Here is a 23,124-nt window from a genome sequence, read left to right on the forward strand (position 1 = left end):
GAATCCCGACACTACTTTCTTGGTGTGTCATATTTGTAAACTAGAGTCATCCTTTTCCTAAAACTCTTATAAGGGTTAACGACTAAAAAGACTTCAAAATGATTCGTGAAGCCAGGTCCAGCTATTGTTTATCTGATAGTTCGGGTATCCTGATCTTGATCGATTGTTGAGCTTGGTCCATCAATCAATATAGATAGAAACCATCAAAGTTCTTTTCGTCTCAGACTTTGTTGATTCCATAAGTTTAATACTTGTAAGGTGAATAATAATATAGGTTGCACTTCGGGTAGCATAAGTACGGATTTTGAGGTTAGCTAGACTTTGTCTATTGCTATCGATTTCCAGTCTTACCTTGATATACGATCAAAAAGGAAATCACATATATAGGCTTATCTGTGGGAGGAAGATTGGTTTAAAGTCTTCAGTTGAATTGAAGCAACTCTTAGTCTGTAAAAGACGTCAGCTAAGGGAATCATTTGCGCGAAGTCCTCCTGGGATTCAAGAGGCGTAAGGAGCGCGACTGTAACTGAATTTCTTTGAGGGTTTAATTTGGTCTCAACTACATTCCAGACCCAAGTTAATTGGTAGTAGGCTAGTGTCTGTAGCGGCTTAATACCGTTTGATGTTCAATCTGGACTAGGTCCCAGGGTTTTTCTGCATTTTTGATTTCCTCGTTAACAAAACTCTCGGTGTCTGTGTTATTTCTTTTTCCGCATTATATTGTTTATATTTATAATAGAAATATCACAGGTTGTACGTTAATTAATCAAAGTAGATACATCCATCATTGTTTGTTGGATACGTCTTGATTGATACTTGGAAATTGATTTTTGAAATCACCAAGTAATCTCACCCGCAAATCAGGTTCACGGACTTGTCTCTGTAAACTTTCTGATTGTGAGAGAGTGAGATATAACTCGGAATATAATTTCTTGATTGAGATTCATTAAGTTGAACTCTCAGAATTATATTTAAGTTTTTCCATACATGTTGCCCAAGAAAAAGTTGGTGGTGTGTTTTGGTTTTTAATTAGTATCAGAACAGGCAAACACGTTAAGACCTGATAAGTCTGTGTTCGAAGCTCTCTGACTATATGGACAGAGACAATATCTCTAATGAAGTACATTAGAATTCCTTAAATATTCTTTAGAGTTTAATTTCTTCAAGACTTACTGTCTCACATGATGCTCTCGATTCATTCAAGATTTTCGATACCTTGATTGATTGTAAAGAGTCAACCTGAAAAAATACAGAATCCTCTGAAAAGGTTAAAAACAAGAAACGTCATGTTAAAAGTAATAAGCTACGCCGTCTTAAAATATTGTTAAACAGTCTTTCTAAGGAATGCAACAGAAGAGGGTCTGTGGACAAAGATCTCCTTCTAGCTTTTGATTTTTTTTTAAGTTCTTGGAACACATTGCAGTAATCTTGAGAAACGAGATGCCCACCAAGTTTCCAGTCTCTAATAAAACTTGTTATCAGTGTGGAAAACTTGGGCATGTCAGGAAAACTTACACGTCTGCAACATTTTTGACTACTCCAGATGGTTACGGAATATCATCTCTTGATCACCATAGGGATGAAGAAACATAACCGGAAGACTGTTATGCCATAATAGTTTGTGAGCATTTTGCTCATCCAACCTCTTGTTAACAAAACCTTGGAATCACCCCATCATGTATTTATATTGAGATGGGGAAAGAAGTAATAAAGGTTTGTTTGTGTTTTTATTCTAAGTTACGTGATATATCTATCAAGTTTCTGAGATCCTGATTGGTAATTGACTTTGGACATAGGAAGGTTCTTAGTAATTTGTCTTGATCAGGGTAAAACATCATATATTGTTGAGCTGGCTCCGATTTTGGTGTTATAAGATCATTTTTTTTACATACTTCTAATCCTGTAAATATCAATATCCCTTGTGCTCTGAAACTCCTTCGTTTAGCTAAGAATAAGATTAATTATCTTATTATATTGATATTTTTTTGACAATTATTAAATTTTGTCTGGAGATCTTAATTTGGTATGATTTTGTACATCTAACAGAATATGAAAAATTCTTTTAAATTCATGGGTTTTCGCACCCGAATAGGTAAAAACCCATTAGGGTTTACTTTAAAAGGGTACGCACACTCCTCTTCCTCTCCTTCTTCCCCACGGTCACGAACCAGAATTGAGTATGGGTTAGGGTTTCCGCACCGGTGCGATGTCATCTTGAATTCAAGGTAGGTTATTCATAATTTGTTGTCTTATTTTCTTAATAGCAAGAAGGTTTGTCAAAGAAAGAGTTTTGATTAAGCAATCATCTACACAAAAGTTCTCCAGGTAAGATCCATTTTCTCTTCTTCTCATCATTTGTAAACCCTATTTGAGAGCATTTTTACTATGATGAGTTAAACCCCAACACTGGGACGACGAAGGAGGCCGATCTTCATACATGGGTAATTTTATTAATTCTTTTTAAGACTTTTGCATTAAAAATTAATTGAAATATGATTTGATTAAATTGGGTGTTACTTGATTAGATGGGTCATGCTTAGCTTAGGTGATTTGATGTTCCATGCTTAACATTTACAATCAATGTTTTGAGAATCTACTTTGGCAAAATAAGAGTCCATATATGTTTTGAACGATTATTGTTGAGAATAAATCATTGAGCCCTATGTTATGAAGATTGGCCGAATCATTAGTCCCAGTACCTCTCTACGAATTTGTCAATATTTTTGTATATAATTTTTATAAATCTAAAAATCCTTCACCTTCACAAGTCTTAGAGTTTGAACCTTCATTACTATAACCACGAAAAAATCTTTAACCAACGGTTCTTGTGATCCAACAACCTTGAGTATTCTTCAACAAATGCACAAAGATGTTTGAAAGATAAACTCCAAGGTAAAAGGTATGCAAAAACAATTATGTGTGATTGTTACAAACTTTGCCGACATCAAGGACGAAATAGATAAGATTCAAGCTTCTATGGGTGATTCGGATGATGAAGAGAATGAACAAAGCTTTCGTATTATACTTATTTTGTTTCTTTACTATGAAACTTCTTGTGAGAATTTATTCTTGCTTTTGAGAAGGATAACTAGGATTTGGTATAGCAAAATTTGTAATTACATGGCCTATTTCCAACGATTTTCACTTGCATATTTTTAGATTTATTTATTTAAATTCTTGAGTTTTTGGAAGATGAACTTGCAGTATGTAACCATTATTGGTTTAATTATTGCAAAAGTCTTATAAAATATATGTGCCCTTACGTTTTCGTGAATCGAGATGATATTTAATATATATGCTCAGAAGTTAAATCTATTATGTTTTCTATAAACTGAAAATAGAACAATTTTTTTGAGAAATTTTCTCGCAGTATCGATCTACTGGTGATCACACTTTTGTATTATTATTGCATGACACACTCTGTAAGATTTTCTTATGTTGAGTCATATCAATTAAAATTATCTCGTTGTTCTTAACTGGTGTTGATATTAATTGAAGTCGATGTTCGAGATACAAATCCATGTGATTTGTTGATGTCAGACAAAATCCTTTCTTTTTCACAAAAGTAAGGTCACTCATGTTGTTCTCTTAGGAATGGCATCTAATGGGGGAGAGTTCTTAAATGAACTTTTGCTTAATTACTATAACTTTGTGGTGTGTGTGGCTGTGGAATTTACTGGGGATGCCTGTATTTAAATCTCCTATATGAGCGCTAAGTATTTTCTTACTATGTGATATTGAAAAATAGGGGGTCTAACAACTCACCAATATTTCTCTTAGCAATTTGTATGGACTAACTCCAATATACTTTTAAGAGAATCAACTAGACAGTCTGACTCAATCTTAATAAAAAGTATATCAAAGAGTTATATCTCAATTTCTCTATTCAATCCGCAATCAAGAAAATAGGAATTTGCGAGCCTGATTGAATACAAGAGAAATAACTTGAACGGTACCAAAGACCAATGTTCAAGGATCAATCAATTTCAATCAACAACCAGAGGTTATATTTACCAATTGATCGATTCGACGGACAACCTGTGATATTTCAATTATATAACAAAATATAATGCGGAAAAGAAATAACACATACACCAGAAGTTTTGTTAACGAGGAAACCGCAAATGCAGAAAAACCCCGGGACCTAGTCCAGATTTGAATACCACACTGTATTAAGCCGTTACAGACACTGGCGTACTACAAACTAAATTCGGTCTGGACTATAGTTGAACCCTAATCAATCTCACACTGATTCAAGGTACAGTTGCGTTCCTTACGTCTCTGATCCCAACAGGATACTACGCACTTGATTCCCTTAGCTGATCTCACCCACAACTAAGAGTTGCTACGACCGAAAGTTGAAGACTTAATAAACAAATCTGTCTCACACAGAAAAGTCTACAGGAATAGATAAATCTGTCTCCCACAGAAATACCTACGAGTTTTGTTCCGTCTTTTGATAAATTAAGGTGAACAGGAACCAATTGATAACCCACACTTATATTCCCGAAGAACAGCCTAGAATTATCAATCACCTCATAATAATCTTAATCGATTAACGAAACAAGATATTGTAGAATCACAAACGATGAGACGAAGGTGTTTGTGACTACTTTTCTATCTTTCCTGTTGGAGATATAAATCTGAAGCCAATCTAAAGGTTGTACTCAATCACGATAAAAACATCAAGATCAGATCACGCAACTATATAAAAAATAGTTGGGTCTGGCTTCACAATCCCAATGAAGTCTTCAAGTCGTTAACCTACAGGGTTTCGTGAAAAACCTAAGGTTAAAGGAGAATCGACTCTAGTTTATGCAACTATCACACATGAGGTGTGGGGATTAGGTTTCCCAGTTGCTAGAGTTCTCCTTTATATAGTCTCCAAATCAGGGTTTGTAATCTAAGTTACCTTGGTAACAAAGCATTCAATATTCACCGTTAGATGAAAAGCTGATTAGATTCAAGCTAATATATTTCAACCATTAGATCGAACTTAGCTTGTTATACACAAATGAAATGTAACTTCATTTAGGTTTGATTAACCCTGCCTAAACGTATACACTTAGTTGGCTCAACAATAGTTAACCAATGGTTAGCCATATGAGCACTTTCATATCAACCTTATTCATCTTCACCATAACTAGTTTAAATGACTCAAATGAACTAGTAAGAGAGTTTTTCAATTGATTAGATCTTATAGAAGTATACAAGACACAATTGAAGCAAAATCTGTTTTGATTCACTCGAATCGATTCATGAACATTATATCCACGGTTTGCAAAGATTGCATTCCTTATTATGTAAATGTTTTAGTTCATCAAGAAACCGATTTTAGGAAGTAACCTACCTAAGTATGCAAACGGGTACGCATACTTAAGTAACCGGATTAAGTTTCTTTTTCACTTTCAAACTCCAGCAGAAATTCACGGACGTGAACTTTCCGCCAGTATGCATACGAGTACGCATACTTCCCCGGATTTCCAACAACCACTCTGGGTTCCCGGTTTTGGAATTTTACACAAATGTGAGAGCACACTATGTTTATATCCAAAGATGGTTACATGTTCTAAACTCTCATTTAAATCATTGAAACTTTCTTAGAGGATGTTATATAGTTGTTCTTCACAAACTATTTTCATCAAAGCGTAATCAACATGACTTTCGTCACGAGTAAAGATGAACTTGGCCAAAGCGAAAGCTTACCAACACATATTTCGAGAAATAGATAAGAGAGATAAACTTGGCTCGAAATAACAAATGTGTATAATTGAAGTCTATATAGTTATACGAGTTTTGTCTCAAAATAGGAGATAGAATAGATAGACTTTTGAGTGATAGATAAGTTCAAGTCTCCACATACCTTTTTGTTGATGAAGTTCCACAAGTTCCCTTGAGTAGTTCTTCGTCTTCAATCGATGAACGCCGTGGAGTCTAGAGTTCAACTACACTTACTATCTTAATCCGAGACTTAGCTATAAGTAGACTAGAAATCCAGACTTATAGTTTTGGAAACTAAACTTGACAAACAAGCTTGAGATAACAACGCTTGCGAGTTCGACCGAGCAGTGCTCTAACAATCTCCCCCTTTGTCAATTTTAGAGACAAAACTATCAATACATAGGGAATACAAAATAAATAAACTTTGTAGCTTCTCTTCCAAATGCTTGATCTCCTTGGTTCTTCAACATTACTCGAAATCTTCGTCATTTCCAAGTACTCCAATGATTCCAAAGGTATTCAATTCAGCATCATCGTTGTTGAAGATCCGTAGCCATAACAATGAGAAAACAATAGCTCTCAATCATTGTTATACAGTGTCATAGTATTATTACACAACATCAAAGTTCAATTGTATCACAACTTCGACAACAATACTATGGTGATATGTATCACTCCCCCTTTGTCAATACTTAATCTCACATGAAAACCACTCCCCCTTACATAATGATCCGAAAACCATATGTATTTGTAGTGTGAACTACACATTAATTCTCCCCCTTTTTGTCAATAAAATTGGCAAAGGTGCGAAAATTAGTGGGATCCTAATGGAATTTCCATAGAGATACTTCATGACCAAAAGAAAAGCACATATCAACTTTATTAGATGCAATCATATAGCCGAAACTAAATGCATTCATCAAGGAGTTTATAAAGATACAAGATAACCCCTATAATATTCCACACCCGCACTCCCCATAAAGATTTGGAAATTAAGCATAAGTTCAACTAAAAACTCTCCCCCATATAATGTCATTCCCGAAAGAACAACAAGAGAGACCTTACTTTCACAAGAAAAGAAGGATTTCTGTGGACATTAACAAATCACATAAGAATATGAATTTGTATCCAAAAATCTCAATTAAATTAACCACAAGAGAACCCATGATTAATTTAATCAGAAATGCTCACATAAGAAAACTTACGGAGCCGCACATTATTTACATAAAGATATGGATCAGGGAAGATCAATACTGCGGAATAAACAAAGATTCATTATATTCTTCATCACTATTTGCACAATGACATATAATTGACTTTAATCTTTGTAAACAAAAGTTCATCCCATTTTCCATCAATATTTGCATAATGACATAATAGGCTTAACTTTTGTTTTGTTAAAAGTTCATTCAATCTTTTATACTTGCATATCGACATATGAAAGATTTAACTTTTGACCACGTATGAGACAATCAAAGTTCACGGACGCAAACACACATATCCCATAACAAGTTGCAATATATGAAATCATAAAGATTAATACTACAAAATCATCTTCCAAATAAACTTTAGAATTTAAATAAATAAATCTAAAAACATTGCCAGATGAAAATCGTTGGAAATAGCTATGTGTACTCACAATAATGGATATTCCAAACCCTAGTTTTCCTTCTTAAAACACAAGAATAAATTCTCATAAGAAGTTTCCTAGATAAAATCAAAAACCAAAAAAACTGATAAAGCACGAAAAACTAATTGTCATCTTCATCATCGGGGGCCATAAGAGTGGCTTAAATCTTATCCATGTCATTCTTGATTTTTGGAAACTTAGTAGCAATTACAAGTAATTGTTCTTGCACACACCTTACCTTGGAACTAATCTTACCAACACCTTTGAGGATTTGATGAAGAAGATTCATGGAGGAGGTATCACATGAGCCATAAAGGGTGTCACATCTTTGTCTCTTGCAAGCATTCTCCTTCATACTTTTGAAAGTATATGGACGAACAAGCTTGGGAGTTCCAATGGAGTTGCCAACCGGAGCAATAGAGAAGGAGCGACAAATTTGCTCAATCAAACATGGATAGCTTAACTTCTTGTTGGGATACGTCATTGACAACATTTGATAAATGATAAACCCAAAAATGTCGAGACTTTGAGTTCCCAACTCAAGGAAATAGACCAACTTCGCAAACTCACGACTCCAACGAGAATTCTCAATTGTGGAGGGACAAAGATTAGATATACCAAGTTTACCAAAGGACATCAAATGAAGACTAAGTTGGTAGGAAATTTTCCTTCGTTACAATTAACACTCTTGACACAAAGACCATGTGAGATGGTTTCATATGATGGTCTTTCATCACTTGGTCTAGGAAGGCAAAAATTACCCAAAGGGATTATGGTAATCCTTGAAATCAACTATCGATTAACAAGAATCCTTTTTCTATTTATCATGGTATTGAATTCCATGTCATCAAGATTAACATCAAGGATGTTAGCATAGAAGATTCTTGTGAGAGTATCAAAACCTTCACCAAGACCATTAAAGATGTTTCCAAGATTGAATTTTTCAAAACACATCAAATCTTCTTTATGCCCACTAGTAAAATCCAACTTCTTTTCTAGAATAAAACCATTAGATGAAATCCTTATAAAAACCTTCCCACAAGAATTATTGACAAATCTAATTCTAATGGACTTTGATCTATTGGTAAGTTCATGCTAGAAAAGGATGAAGAACCCAAGTTTTTTAAACCCTCTTCTGAAACCTTGAAATTCTTCATAAGATCTAGAAATCAATAGACTAGAGGAAGAGATGACTTACTTGAAATGTTTTTGAAAACCCCTTTTCCCTTTCTTGATCTCCTAGGATGATTAATGGAGAAACACAAAAAACTCTAAAATGTTCACGAACGCGGACAAGATGAGAGGAAGAAGAAGGTACGCGTACGTTCCTTTTATACACTCAAGAATGGGCTTGGACCCGTTTCCGAACTGCGACCCATAAGAGAAATGTAAGAATACTTAGGTGTTCAACACCATGGTTATGCAACACGTGAAAGCACACAAACGTGTGAAAAGATGGTGCAGTAGAAAGATTATTCACATATCCCAAGGAGGACATAATAAAAGATTAACTCAAGTATACTCAAATCAAACTATTTCTTGCCCCATCTCAAGATATATACAAACGGGGTAGTGCCAAGAAAGTTACCAAGTGGCAAGATGTGCAGAGAGACCATCATGCACCATTTCCAGTAGATATTTGTGAGAAGTACCAATGATATAATCATAGTAATGATGATAATCGGGGTTAACAAAAATTTCTATCTTTTTTTTTTCATATGACCAGAAAGGAGATTATTCCGATATCTTAAACCTGTATCAAAAACACAAGAACCCGTTTTATTAGACCTGCTTGTGTTGACAACATGTTTAGTTCATACGTCATGTTTGCATGATTTGACATGTACCGAAATTTTATCAGATCGATTCTTAATCTTAATCTAATTAAGCTTTTATAAGAATCTAAAAACGTTCTCAAATACTCTAAATAGATCTTTGTCAATTGACCCATTACGATAGTGTTCCTCAAAAAGATAAAGATTTAATCTAGTGAGATTCCATATCTTTGATCGTAAAGAGCGTTTTCTTATCCTTCCTTTCTTTTTAATTTTTCCTCTAGATTGTTTCTCATCATCTAAGTTTTCCAAAGTCTTAGATGAAGCTGGATTATCACAAGAGACCAGGGGTCTAAATAATGTTTGAACAATCTTCACGGAATTTTGGCGTGCATTACAGATGCCAAGAGCAAGTTTCCTAATGGAGTTTCCTATAGTGACAAACTTTAAGAAACAATCAAACACAAACTTATTAGGTTTATAGTGTTTGCATGCTCTGATACCAATTGAAAAAGCGGGGGGTCTAACAACCTCACCCAATATTTCGCTTAGCAATCTGAATGGACTAAATCCAATATACTTTTAAGAGAATCAACTAGACAGTCTGACTCAATCTTAATAAGAAGTATATCAAAGAGTTATATCTCAATTTCTCGATTCAATCCGCAGTCAAGAAAATAGGAATTTGCGATCCTGATTGAATACAAGAGAAATAACTTGAACGGTACCAAAGACCAATGTTCAAGGATTTATCAATTTCAATCAACAGCCAAAGGTTGGATTTACCAATTGATCAGTTCAACACACAACCTGTGATATTTAAATTATATAACAAAATATAATGCGGAAAATAAATAACACAGACACCAGAAGTTTTGTTAACGAGGAAACCGCAAATGCACAAAACCCCCGGGATCTAGTCCAGATTTGAACACCACACTGTATTAAGCCGCTACAGACACTAGCCTACTACAAACTAACTTCGGTCTGGACTGTAGTTGAACCCTAATTAATCTCATAATGATTCAAGGTACAGTTGCGTTCCTTACGTATCTGATCCCAGCAGGATACTGCGCACATGATTCCCTTAGCTGATCTCACCCACAACGAAGAGTTGCTACGACCCAAAGTCGAAGGCTTGACAAACAAATTTGTCTCACACAGAAAAGTCTGTAGGAATAGATAAATCTGTCTCCCACATAAATACCTACGAGTTCTTTTCTGTGTTTTGATAAATCAAGGTGAACAGGAACCAATTGATAACCAGGACATATATTCCCGAAGAACATCCTAGAATTATCAATCACCTCACAATAATCTTACTCGATTAACGAAACAAAATATTGTGGAATCACAAACGATGAGACGAAGGTGTTTGTGACTACTTTTCTATCTTGCCTATCAGAGATATAAATCTCAAGACAATCTTATGATTGTACTTAATCACGACAGAAACAGCAAGATCAGATCACACAACTACAGAGAAAATTGTTGGGTCTGCTTCACAATCCCAATGAAGTCTTCAAGTCATTAACCTACAGGGTTTCCTGAAAAACCTATGGTTAAAAGGAAAATCACTCTATCTTATACAACTAGTATCACACATGAGGTGTGGGGATTAGGTTTCCCTGTTGCTAGAGTTCTCCTTTATATAGTCTCCAAATCAGGGTTTGCGATCTTAGTTACCTTGGTAACAAAGCATTCAATATTCACCGTTAGATGAAAAACTGATTAGATTTAAGCTAATATATTTAAACCGTTAGATCGAACTTAGCTTGTTATACACAAATGAAATGTAACTTCATTTAGGTTTGAGTAACCGTACCTAAACGTGTACACTTAGTTGGTTCAACAATAGTTAACCAATGGTTAGCCATATGAGCACTTTCATATCAACCTTATTCATCTTCACCATAACTAGTTTAAATGACTCAAATGAACTAGTTACAGAGTTTTTCAATTGCTTAGATCTTATAGATGTATATAAGACACAATTGAAACAAAATCGGTTTTGATTCACTCGAATGGATTCATGAACATTATAGCCACAATTTTCAAAGATTGCATTCCTTGTTCTATAAATGTTTTAGTTCATGAAGAAACCGATTTTAGAAAGTAACCTACCGAAGAATGCAAACGGATACGCATACTTAAGTAACTGGATTGAGGTTGTTTTTCACTTTCAAACTCCAGCAGAAATTCACGGACGTGAACTTTCCGCCAGTATGCGTACGGGTACGCATACTCATCCGGATTTCCAAGAACCGCTAGTACGCGTACGGGTACGCATACTTTGGGTTCCCGGTTTTGGACTTTTACACAAATGTGAGAACACACTATGTTCATATCCAAAGATGGTTACATGTTCTAAACTCTCATTTAAATCATTGAAATTTTGTTAGAGGATGTTATATGGTTGTTATTCACAAACTATTTTTCATCAAAGCGGTTTTCAAGTTATTGAAATAATCAACATGACTTTCGTCACGAGTAAAGATGAAATTGGCCAAAGCAAAAGCTTACTAACACATATTTCGAGAAATAGATAAGCGAGATAAACTCAACTTGAAATAAAAAATGTGTATAATTGAAGTCTATATTGCTATACGACTTTGTATCAAAATGAGAGATATAATAGATAGATTTTTGAGTGATAGATAAGTTCAAGTCTCCACATACCTCTTTGTTGATGAAGTTACACAAGTTCCCTTGAATATTTCTTCGTCTTCAATCGATGAACTCCGTGGAGTCTAGATTTCAACTATACTTACTATCCTAATCCAAGACTTAGCTATAAGTAGACTAGGAATCAAGACTTATAGTTTTGGCAACTAAACTTGACAAACAGGATTGAGATAGCAACGCTTGCGAGTTCGACCGAGCAGTGCTCTAACAGATATCATCTGAATAAAGTTGATATGTAACATCTTTAAATCCTGAAATATCTTTTGGTTGAATAGATTACGATCCCATGATTTTTGTACCCTTGAAAAATTTTATTGACAAAAAGGGGGAGAATTAATTAGTAGTTTCACACTACGTACATATGGTGTACGGATTATTATGTAAGGGGGAGTGAATTAATAATCTATAGGTTTCACCTATTATGCAAAAGATTTAAGTATTGATTAAGGGGGACAAACATGAAAAAGCGGGGGTCTAACAAACACACCCAATATTTCGCTTAACAATCTGTATGGACTAACTCCATTATACTTTCAAGAGAATCAACTAGACAGTCAGCTCAATCTTAAGAAAAGTATATCACAGAGTTATATCTCAACTTATCAATTCAATCTGCAACCAAACAGATAGGAATTTGCGAGCCCGATTGAATATAAGAAATAACTTGGACGGTATCAAAAACCAATATTCAAGTGTCAATCAATTTAATCAACAACCAAAGGTTGGATTCCCAATTGATTGAACTTACACACAACTGTGATATTTCAATTATATAAACAAATATAATGCAGAAAAGAAATAACACAAACACCAGAAATTTTGTTAACCAGGAAACCGAAAATGCAGAAAAACCTCGGGACCTAGTCCAGATTTGAACACCACACTGTCTTAAGCCTCTACAGACACTAGCCTACTCCAAGTTAACTTCAGACGGGAATCTAGTTGAGCCCTAACCAATCTCACACTGTTCAAGGTACATCTGCGCTCCTTACGTCTCTGAATCACAGCAGGACTCTACACACTTGATTCCCTTAACTGATCTCACCCATAACTAAGAGTTGCTACGACCCAAAGTCGAAGAATTGATAAACCGATCTGTCTCACACAGAAAGGTCTATTGAATAGATAAATATGTCTCCCACAGATATACCTATGAGTTTTGTTCCGTCTTTTGATAAATCAAAGTGAACAAGAACCAATTGATATACCAGACTTATATTCCCGAAGAATAACCAAGAAATATAAATCACCTCATAGTAATCTTAACCGTATGGTAGCGAAACAAGATATTATGGAATCACAAACTGTTAGAGCATTGCTCAGTCGAACTCGCATGCGTTGTTATCTCAAGCATGTTTGTCAATGTTAGTGATAAAAACTATAAGTCTTGATTTGTAGTCTACTATATCTAAGGTCTCGCACTAGGATAGAAAGTGTAGTTGAGCTCAAGAACTAAATGAAAATCATCATACAAGAGGAAGGACTACTCAAGGAACCGGTGGATCTTCATCGACTAAAAGGTATGTGGAGACTTGAACTTATCTGTTACTCAAAATTCTATTTATCTCTTATCTTGGGACAAAAGTCGTTTTGCTATATAGACTTAGATAATACACATTTGATATTTCGAGCCGAGTTTATCTCGCCTATCTATTTCTCGAAATATGTGTTGGCAAGCTTTCGCTTTAACCAAGTTCATCTTTACCTAGTGACGAAAGTCATGACAAGTTTCAATCACTTTGGAAATTGCTTACTTTTACGAAAATTAGTTTGTGAATAACAACTATAGAATATCAACGTCCTCTAAGAATATTCCAATGATTGAAATGAGAGTTTAGATTATATAACCATTGGAGGATATAAGCATTGTTGTGGAAACACTTATATGTATAAGTCCTTATTCCTTGAACCGAAGTTTGCGAACTTTGTTGATCAAGAGAACCGGCGTGGTGGCGTGAGCCAAGTCCGCGAACTGGCGCAAGTTCTCGTCCCGAGAATTTCTGCTGGAGTTTATGAACCCCATCCGAGAACTTAAGTCCGCGAACCCAGTCCGCAAACTTGAGTAGGTTATATCTAAAAACGATGTTTGTGAACTTATTCTTATATAAACTAAGGAATGCAAATGCAAACCGTGGCTATATAGTTCATGAACTGATTCGAGTGAATCAAATCGTTTTTGCTTCGATTGTGTCTAGTGTAGTTACATAAGATTTCCTTGCAATTGAACAACTCTCTAACTAGTTCATTTGAGTCATTTGAACTAGTTATGGTGAAGAAGAATATGGTTGATATGAAAGTGATCATATGGCTAACCATTTGGTTGACTATTGTTGAACCAACAAACGTACAAGTTTGGGTACGGTTACACAAGCCTAGAAACGTTCATTTCATTTGTGTGTAACAAGATATTTTTCGATCTAACGATTGAAAGATATTATCTTGAATCTAAATCAGGTTTTCATCTGACGGTGAATATTGAATACTTTGTTACCAATTTAACATTGATTGCAAACTCTGATTTGAAAGACTATATAAGGGAGAACTCTAGCAACTGGGAAACCTAATCCCCACACCTTATGTGTGATACTAGTTGTGCTAAGCTAGAGTCGATTCTCCTTTAACCTTTGGTTTCTTCTTCTAAACCAGGTTAACGACTTAAAGACTTCATTGGGAATCTGAAGCCAGACCGATACTACTTTCTCGTAGTTGTGTGATATGATCTTGCCGTTTCTATCGTACGAGTACAATTGTAATAATTGGCTTGAGATTGATATCTCTGATAGGAAAGATATAAAAGAAATCACAAACACTTTGTCTCATCGTTTGTGATTCCACAATATCTTTTTTCGCCGCGTCGATTAGGATTATTATGAGGTGATTGATAATTCTAGGTTGTTCTTCGGGAATATAAGTATGGGTTATCAATTGGTTCCTGCTCACCTTAATTTATCAAAAGACGGAACAAAACTCGTAGGTATTTTCTCTGGGAGACAGATTTATCTATTCCTATAGACTTTTCTGTGTGAGACAGATTAGTTTATCAATTCTTCGACTTTGGGTCATAGCAACTCTTAGTTGTGGGTGAGATCAGCTAAGGGAATCAAGTACGTAGTATTCTGCTGGGATCAGAGACGTAGGAGCACAACTGTACCTTGGATCAATGTGAGATTGATTGTGGTTCAATTACAGTCCAGACCGAAATTAATTTGGAATAGGCTAGTGTTTGTAGAGGCTTAATACAATGTGTGTTCAATCTGGACTAGGTCCCTGTGTTTTTTTGCATTTGCGGTTTCCTCGTTAACAAAATTCTGGTGTCTGTGTTATTTCTTTTCCGCGTTATATTTTGTTATATAATTGAAATATCACAGGTTCTGCGTTGTTCAATCAATTAGAATATCCGACCTTTTGGTTGTTAATTTAAATTGATTGACACTTGGATATTGGTATTTGGTACCATCCAAGTTATCTCTCTAGTATTCGATAAAGACTCGCAGATTTCTATTTGCTTGAGGATATATCAAATCGAGAGACTGAGATATAAACTCTTTGATATACTTTTTATCTAGATTGATTCTGACTGTCTAGTTGATTCTCTAGAAAGTATATTGGAGTTTTTCCATACATATTGCTAAGCGAAATATTGGGTGTGGTTGTTGTACCCCCACTTTTCAATTGGTATCAGAGCAGGCAAACACGTTCAAGACATCACAAGTCTGTGTTTGTAGAAATCTGAATTTATGGACAGAGGTGCTATCTCAATTAACGTACCACTAGTCTTCAATGGCTCTAATTACTTATGGTGGAAAATTGTTATGCGAGCTTTTCTTCAAGCACGTGATTTTCAATCATGGGTATATATTGTTAATGGCTATAATACTCCCGTCGTGGCAGTTGGAGATGTAAACGTTCCCAAGCCTATTGGTGAATACACCCCTGCCGAGATAAATGCTGCAAAGCAAAATTCCGACGGTTTGAATGCCATTATACATGCCATTACCCCAAATATTAAGCACCATGTGCCAAGTTGCACGAGGTCTAAAGATGTGTGGGATATCTTAGAAACCGTATTCGAAGGTAACTCCAGTGAAAAGGAAGATAGGCTTCAAAACCTTAATTCCGATTGGTAAAACCTTCATATGGAAGATGAAGAAACATTTGATGAGTTTAATCACAAAGTGTCTGAAATTGTTAATGCATCTTTTGCATTGGGTAAGACTATTCCTGAAAAGGACATTGTGATGAAAATTCTCAGATCGCTGCCATCTAGATCCGACTCTAAGAAGCATGCCATCTTTTAGGGAAATAACCTTGATAATCTCTCCAGAAATACGCTGGTTGGGAAGCTTAAGATCTTTGATCACGAACACTCATCCAAAACTAAGGATGTTGCGTTCAAAGCACAAAAAGACACTAAATTACTTGATAAGAGTAAAAAAGTGTATATCTCTGAAGATGATCACTCTGAGACAGATTCATCAGATGAAGATCTTGACAAGTCGGTCTCGATGATCACAAGACAGTTTAGGGATCTTCTGTTGAAGAGAAGTAAACGGTTCTCCAGAGATAAGCCTAAAGCATCAGTTAAACCTTATAATCGTATTCCTCCTAAAAACAGGGAAACAGATGAAAGTGATGATGAGGATATGCCTCAGTGCTTTAAGTGTAAGGGATTTGGTCATTTTGCAAACGAGTGCCCAAATCGCAGAAAATACACCGGGAACAAAGGTCTTGCTGCAACTCTTGATGAAATGTCTGACAACTATGATTCCAATGAAGACGAGAAATCAAGTGTTGCACTTCTTGGTGAAAATATTGATTTTGAGAAATGTAGCAATACATACATCAATCTCAATATTCTTTCAGAATAAAAATCAACTAATCTGGAAGAAAAAATTGACCCATTTCTTGGAAACTCTGTTTGTAATGTTTCAGGTTCCACCATGTGTCTAGCTGCGTGCACATCTCAGAAGCCTGACTTTTATCCTAGTTTGACTTGCTCGTATTGTTCTCTAAAGGGTCATGAACTTTCAAGGTGTTACAAGTACAAACACCAATTGAGGCACGCCAACAAACTTCAACGAAGAGCAAATCAACTAGCAAATAAGCTTAAACTTGATCAGAAGACCGCTGAGGTATGTAGGATCTTATCTTCATCTAAGAAGTTAGTTTCCAAGGATGAACCAAGACCATTAGAGAAGAGAGTATGGTCGAATCATTTTGATAGACAGAGGTCCGTTGATTCCTCTCAAGAGGAAAATGGTGTACAAATTGTTGTTCACTGCAACGCAACTTGATTGTGTTGTTTTGAAAATCTTGTCTCATGTGCCTGATCAAAAGAGACAATGATTTTGTACCGCTCAGGCTTTAGGAAAAGTTTTCTTGCTTCTTTTTTTAGTTTTTGTTCTTCCCTGTCTATCAACAAAGGAGGGTTATTATTGACAATTCTACTCTTTATAGGGTTGCGAGTTGGACGTGTACGAACCTGTTTAAAGGTTTCAAAACCCTACATTCTTTTTCCTTCCTCAAAACCTCTTTTTATCTCAAGACTACTTGTTGAGTTCAATTTGTGATTCCCTCTCACAAACTCATTTGTATGGATACTCCAAGCATGATGTCTTCTGATGGAAAAGATGTTAATATGATTGTTAAGCCATCAATCATGAAGGAAAAATAGAAATCTCCGTTATCTCCTACCTTGAAAAGAAAAAGAAGGAATGTGAGGAAGCCAAGAGTCGTTCCTTCAAACTCTCAGAAGTTTTCTGGTGTTCTTGAAGAGTTGAAGAAGATGCCAAAGGAGATTCAACAAATAAAGGCTTTTGTGTATAAGACTCATGAGATTCAGAAGGCCCTGGTTCGACAACATCAGCCGAGAAGGTTTATTGATATAAACTCCTACCTTAATGAACCTTATGTCCCAATGGTTGTTGACGACAAGGAGTTCGGGGACGATAAAGAATTCTTCAAAGGTCTTATTGCCTAGTAAATCTTCTATTTTCTTTTTGTTAGAAGAATAACTAGAGTTTGGAATAGTCATTATTGTGTTTACGCATAGCTATGTCCAACATTTTCATCTTCATGTTTTTAGATTTATTGGTTTAAACTCTAAATTTGTTTGGAAGATGATTTTTGCAGTATTAATCTTTATGGTTTTATATATTGCAAATTTGTTATAGGATATGTGTGTTTACGTCCGTGAATTTAGACCGTCCCATATCTTGTCAAAAGTAAAATCTTTCGTATGTCGATATACATGTATTGATAAAAGAATGAATAGACTTTTGACAAATACAAAAGTTAAGCCTATTATGTCAATTATTAATGGAAGACAGGTTAAAATCTTTTGTTTGCAAGGATTATGTTTATTGAATGTCGTTATGCGAATAGTGATGGAAAATAGAATGAATCCTTGTGTATTCCGCTGTATTGATCTTCCCTGATCCATATTTTATGTATTACTGTGAGGCTCCGTAAGTTTTCTTATGTTGAGCATGACCAATTAAATTGATTACTTTTGTGATTATTTTGGTTGTGTATTTCGATTAGATTAATTATGGGTTCTCTTGTGATTAATCTAATTGTATGTTTTTAAGTCTCCATAAGTTCACTTATGTTGAGTATTTGTCGATTAAATTAATCATGGGTTCTCTTGTGGTTAGTTTAATTGAATATTTTTGGATTCAAATTCATACTTGTATGTGATTTGTTATGTTCAAAGAAATCCTTCTTTTCTTTCGAAACTAAGGTCGCTCTTGTTGTTTTTTCGGGAATGACATTTAATGGGGGATAGTTCTTAATTGAACTTGTGCTTAATTGCCAAATCTTTGTGGGGAGTGCATCTGTGGAATATTATAGGGGTTATCTTACAAACTCCTTGACGAATGCATTTAGCTTCGGCTTTATGACTGCATCTAAATAAGATGATATATTTTTGCTTTCTTTTGGTCAAGAAATGTCTCTTTCAGAAATTTCATTAGGATCCCATTCTTGTACCTTTGCCAATTTTATTGACAAAAAAGGGGAGAATTAATATGTAGTTCACACTACAAATACATATGGTTTTCAGATCATTATGTAAGGGGGAGTGGTTTCCATGTGATATGGAGTATTGACTAAGGGGGAGTGATACATATCACCATAGTATTGTTGTTGAAGTTGTGATACAATTGAACTTTGACGCTGTGTAATGATACTATGACACTGTATAACAATGATTGAGAACTCTTGTTTTCTCGTTGTTATAGTTATGGATTTTCAACAACGATGACGCTGAACTTACAACCTTTAGGATCATTGGAGTACTTGGAAGTGACGAAGATTTCAAGTAATGTTGAAGATTAGGAGTATAGAATAGGAGCTACAAAAGTTAATTTATTTATTTTTTGTATTCCATATGTATTGATAGTTTTGTCACTAAAATTGACAAAGGGGGAGATTGTTAGAGCGTTGCTCGGTCGAACTCGCATGCGTTGCTATCTCAAGCTTGTTTGTCAATGTTAGTGATCAAAACTATAAGTCTTGATTTCTAGTCTACTATAGCTAAGGTCTCGGACTAGGATAGAAAGTGTAGTTGAGCTCAAGAACTCCATGGCAATCATCATACAAGACAAAGGACTACTCAAGGAACCGGTGGATCATCATACACTAAAAGGTATGTGGAGACTTGAACTTATCTATCACTCAAAAGTCTATTTATCTCCTATCTTGAGACAAAAGTCGTTTTGCTATATAGACTTAGATTATACATATTTGCTATTTCGAGCCGAGTTTATCTCGCCTATCTATTTCTCGAAATATGTGTTGGTAAGCTTTCGCTTTAAACAAATTCATCTTTACCTAGTGAAGAAAGTCATGACAAGTTTCAATCACTTTGGAAATTGCTTACTTTGACGAAAAATAGTTTGTGAATAACAACTATAGAATATCAATGTCCTCTAAGAATATTCCAATGATTGAAATGAGAGTTTAGATTATATAACCATTGGAGGATATAAGCATTGTTGTGGAAACACTTATATGTATAAGTCCCTATTCCTTGAACCGAAGTTTGCGAACTTTGTTGATCAAGAGAACCGGCGTGGTGGCGTGAGCCAAGTCCGCGAACTGGCGCAAGTTCTCGTCCCGAGAATTTCTGCTGGAGTTTATGAACCCCATCCGAGAACTTAAGTCCGCGAACCCAGTCCGCAAACTTGAGTAGGTTATATCTAAAAACGATGTTTGTGAACTTATTCTTATATAAACTAAGGAATGCAAATGCAAACCGTGGCTATATAGTTCATGAACTGATTCGAGTGAATCAAATCGTTTTTGCTTCGGTTGTGTCTAGTGTAGTTACATAAGATTTCCTTGCAATTGAACAACTCTCTAACTAGTTCATTTGAGTCATTTGAACTAGTTATGGTGAAGAAGAATATGGTTGATATGAAAGTGATCATATGGCTAACCATTTGGTTGACTATTGTTGAACCAACAAATGTACAAGTTTGGGTACGGTTACACAAGCCTAGAAACGTTCATTTCATTTGTGTGTAACAAGATAGTTTTCGATCTAACGGTTGAAAGATATTATCTTGAATCTAAATCAGGTTTTCATCTGACGGTGAATATTGAATGCTTTGTTACCAAGTTAACATTGATTGCAAACTCTGATTTGAAAGACTATATAAGGGAGAACTCTAGCAACTGGGAAACCTAATCCCCACACCTTCTGTGTGATACTAGTTGTGCTAATCTAGAGTCGATTCTCCTTTAACCTTTGGTTTCTTCTTCTAAACCAGGTTAACGACTTAAAGACTTCATTGGGATTGTGAAGCCAGCCCGATACTACTTTCTCGTAGTTGTGTGATCTGATCTTGTTGTTTCTATCGTACGAGTACAATTGTAATAATTGGCTTGAGATTGATATCTCTGATAGACAAGATATAAAAGAAATCACAAACACTTCGTGTCATCGTTTGTGATTCCACAATATCTTTTTTCGTTGCGTCGATTAGGATTATTGTGAGGTGATTGACAATACTAGGCTGTTCTTCGGGAATATAAGTCCGGTTTATCAATTGGTTCCTGTTCACTTTGATTTATCAAAAGAAGGAACAAAACTCGTAGGTATATTCGTGGGAGACGGATTTATCTATTACCATAGACTTTTCTGTGTGATACAGATTTGTCTATTAAAGTCTTCGACTTCGGGTCATAGCAAATCTTAGTTGTGGGTGAGATCAGCTAAGGGAATCAAGTACATAGTATCCTGCTGGGATCAGAGACGTAGGAGCATAACTGTACCTTGGATGAGTGTGAGATTGATTGAGGTTCACTTACAGTTCAGACCGAAATTAACTTGGAGTAGGCTAGTGTCTGTAGCGGCTTAATACAGTGTGTGTTCAATATGGACTAGGTCCTTGTGTTTTTCTGCATTTGCGGTTTCCTCGTTAACAAAATTCTGGTGTCCGTGTTATTTCTTTTCCGCGTTATATTTTTTTATATAATTGAAATATCACAGGTTGTGCGTTGTTCAATCAATTAGAATATCCGACCTTTTGGTTGTTAATTTAAATTGATTGACACTTGGATATTGGTATTTGGTACCATCCAAGTTATCTCTCTAGTATTTGATAAAGACTCGCAGATTTCTATTTGCTTGAGTATATATCAAATCGAGAGATTGGGATATAAACTCTTTGATATACTTTTTTATCTAGATTGAGTCTGATTGTCTAGTTGATTCTCTAGAAAGTATATTGGAGTTTGTCCATACAGATTTCTAAGCGAAATATTGCGTGTGGTTGTTGTACCCCCACTTTTTCACAAACGATGAGATGAAGCTGTTTATGACTAATTTTTATCTTGCATATCGGAGATTAAATCTCGAGCAAATCTTAAAGAAGATAGTACTCAATCACGATAGAAACAGCAAGATCAGAACACGCAACTAAAGAGAAAATAGTTGGGTCTGGCTTCACAATCCCAATGAATTCTTCAAGTCGTTAACCTACAGGGTTTTGGAAAAAAACATAGCGTTAAAGGAGAATCGACTCTAGTCGCAACTAGTATCACACAGTTTATGTGGGGATTAGGTTTCCTAGTTGCTATAGTTCTCCCTTATATAGTCTTCAAATCAGGGTTTGCAATCAATGCTACCTTGGTAACAAAGCATTCAATATTCACCATTAGATGAAAACCTGATTAGACTCAAGCTAATATATTTAACCGTTAGATCGAACTTAGCTTGTTACACACAAATGAAAAGTGACTTCATTTAGATATGCATAACCGTACCTAAATGTGCACACCTTTGTTGGCTCAACAATATTTAACCGAAGTTAGCCATATGAACACTTTCATATCAACCATATTCATAACCATAGCTAGTTCAAATGACTCAAATGAAACTAGTTCTAGAGTTGTTAAATTTTTTATATTCTCATAGAGTATACAAGACACAATTGAAGCAAAATCGATTTTGATTCACTCGAATCAATTCATGAACATTATAGACACGGTTTGCAAAAGATTGAATTCCTTAATATATAAATGTATTAGTTCATGAAAAAACCGATTTTAGAACATAACCTACTCAAGTATGCAAACATGTATGCATACCTAGGTAGCCGGACTTGGACTGTGTTTGCAAGTGTGCAAACGGGTACGCATACTGTCGTTCACATCCAAACTCAGTTGAATATAGTGCACGTACGGGTACGCATACTAAAGTTGTCGGACTTGAACTGACTTCGCCAGTACGCATACGGGTATGCATACTAGATTTCCGGTCTTGGACTACACATATGCAAGTACGCATACTGTGTTTATATCCAATCATGGTTAATCATTCTAAACTCCCGTTTCAACCATTGAAACATTCCTGGAAGACGACAATAGCTGTCTCACACAAAATATTAGCTTCAAAGCAATTTTCAAGTGATCGAATGATCAATACGAAACATTTTGAGTCTACATCAAATGATTGTCTCACACAAATCATGTAAGATGTTACAAGGCGATTTTCACATGATCATCTTTTGACTTTCGTCAAGAATATAAGATGAAATTGGTTAAAGCGAAAGCTTACAAACACATATCTCGAGAAATATGTAAGCGAGTTAAATTCAGCTTGAAATATCAAATGTGTATAATCGAAGTCTATATAGCTATACGACTTTTGTCTCAAATAGGAGATAGAGTATATAGACTTTTGAGTGATAGATGAGTTCAAGTCTCCATATACCTTTTGTTGATGAAGCTCCACAAGCTCCCCTTAGTACTTTCTATCCTAATCCGAGACTTAGCTATAAGTAGACTAGAAATCAAGACTTATAA

This window comes from Papaver somniferum, chromosome 5, assembly GCF_003573695.1.
Source record: "Papaver somniferum cultivar HN1 chromosome 5, ASM357369v1, whole genome shotgun sequence".
NCBI classification, from domain to species: domain Eukaryota; kingdom Viridiplantae; phylum Streptophyta; class Magnoliopsida; order Ranunculales; family Papaveraceae; genus Papaver; species Papaver somniferum.